Below are 2,500 nucleotides of genomic sequence, written 5' to 3'. Positions count from 1 at the left end.
TTCCTTCCCGTTGTTATGCCAGCTCGAGTCTGCAGAGGGAAGTTAGAACCGGTTTGGTGGTGCGGAGGAAGTGGGTTTTTTCCTTTCGTTCTTTCTTTTTCTTTTTCTTTTTTCTTTTTTATTTTTTATTTTTTATTTTATCGTCCGCGGTGTCTTGCTATCTTACTAATGGCTTTGACTTGATGCGCTGCGAGATGTGTGACTCGAGGTAAAGTGAAGGCGGGACGGGAAAGGTAGGAGGGAGAGAGAGGAAGGGTGGATGGATGGATGATGGATCGATTGATGGATGGATGGATGGTGAATAGGTGTATGGATGGATGGTGGATGGTTGGTGGAGGGAGGGTGGATGGATGGATGGATGGATGGATGGATGGATGATAGATGGATGGTGGATGGATGGATGGTGAATAGATGGATGGATGGTGGATGGTAGAGGATTGATGGATGGATAAATGGAGGGAGGGATGGAAGAATAGGTGGGTAGATTAGTTTGCTTGGACAGGTGAATGGATGGTTGGAGGGATAGGTGGATTGGTTTCAATAAAGTGATGACGTGTTGGGTTGAATAAGTGGATGGGTTGGTTTTTGGATTCATAGATAAACTATAAAGTAATTGAGTGAGCGAGAGAAAGAGATAAGGAAAGGTAAAACGAAAACGGGAAGAAGATCCTTGGGCCATTCTCCACACCTTGTCCTCACGTGATCCGCTTGTCTGAATATCCGCCCATATCAAGTCGAAGGTCAATAAGGCGGCGATTAGCGGGGCTGACAAGGCCGCTTTCGCCTGGCTGGGCGGCACTCCAGTTGTAAATTACGGGGCCTCATTAACATGTCTTAATTGGATAAGTAACAAGAGTGTGAGTATATGACTTGAGAGGGAGAGAGAGAGGAAGAGGGAGAGGGAGAGAGAGGAAGAGGGGAGAGAGAGAGAGGAAGAGAGAGAGAGAGAGAGAGAGAGAGAGGAAGAGGAGAGAGGGAGAGAGAGAGAGAGGAAGAGGGAGAGAGAGAGAGAGGAAGAGGGAGAGAGAGGTAGGGAGAGAGGGAGAGAGAGAAAGAGAGAGAGAGAGATCCTTCGAGAAATGTTAATAGAAATCTCGAAGGCGGGCAATGTAATTTCACCTTTGTCAACAGAAGGGACGCAGGGCCGTGTATTGAGAGCGGTAGGCAGGGATGCTGTGGGACGCCGGGGTGTCAGCAAGGATATATCTGTAGGCTAGAGTAACCCTCCATTCTCCGGGAATAGATGGCGCGCGTATCTTAGGGGATTGGTTATCGGGTGTGTCGCGTGCAAAGTGTCCGGTAATGAGTCTGGTCTTCGCGGCGGGAGGCTGATGTTCGGCGCGGACGAGGCAGAGAGTCGGGGGTTGATCGCTCAAAGTGTCGGGGCGGCTAATTTTAATAACCGGAGAGATCGATTGATATCAAAGGGGTTTATATTCGGCTTCAGAAAATTGGATTAACGATGTACGTGAAGTTGGCGGTAGGGTCAAAACATCGTATTTGTTGCCAGTTGCTTTTGAAGACGGAGCGGGTTTCCTGCGGCACGGAGGAAAACCATTATTGAGCTTGGATAAACACCTAGCATGCATAATCCCGTCCTTGAACTCCGTTAATTTAAATGAAAACTGACTAAAGCGAGGAAGATGAAACCCGGCGGAAGATTTCATTTAAACCAGCCAAACAGGAACAGTATGAGGGGCCGTTTGTAAATCTGTGCAAAGAGGCTGGCTGTTCTCTCGATGCAAGCACTGCTTAGTAGCTGGCCAAACGGCCGTGCTTGTTTGTTGATCCGTACAGTAAAGTGAGTAGTTATTACGTAATCTCGCCCCGCCGTGGCACATGCTATCGCGACTCGCTCCGAAGGGGGGTGAGGCGGGGGGATGATTGCGTGTCAGAGCGAACTAATCGTTATTTGAATATTAGCCGCGTTCTCGTTTGTAACTTGATTAAATCTGTAATCCGCTCAGTTTTCGAAGTGGATAGAGGAGGAGAGGGGTGGAGGGAGAGGGATGGAGGGAAAGGGAGAGGGAGAGGGAGAGGGAGAGAGAGGCGTCAGTCCGAATAACACCCCTTTCTCTCTCACACTCACTCACTCACTCACTCGCTCACTCACTCACTCCCTCCTCCCTCTTCCTCCCTCTTCCTGCCTCCCTCTGCTCTTTCTTCTAGTCTCTATACCTGTTCATTTTTATTGATCTGTCTGCCTATTTGCCAATTGATCTTCCACTCCCTTTTCCCTCTCAGTCGATCTCCCCTTCCATCCTCGGCCCAGTTGTGTCTTTCCTCTCTCCTCCCTACTTCTCTTCCCTCCTCTCTCCCTTCACCTCCCTTCATTCTCCCACCTCTCTCATTTCCCTTCCGTACTCCTCCTACCTCCTTCCACTTTCATTTCCCATCCTCCCCTTCTCCTCGTCCCTCCTCTCACCTTTGTCTTATCTCCTCTCTCCCCTCTCCCCTCTTTCCTCTCCCCTTATCCCTCTCCTTCCCCTCGCACCTCTTT

This window comes from Penaeus monodon, chromosome 14 (genome assembly GCF_015228065.2).
Source record: "Penaeus monodon isolate SGIC_2016 chromosome 14, NSTDA_Pmon_1, whole genome shotgun sequence".
NCBI lineage: Eukaryota > Metazoa > Arthropoda > Malacostraca > Decapoda > Penaeidae > Penaeus > Penaeus monodon.
This window is presented reverse-complemented; position numbering follows the sequence as displayed.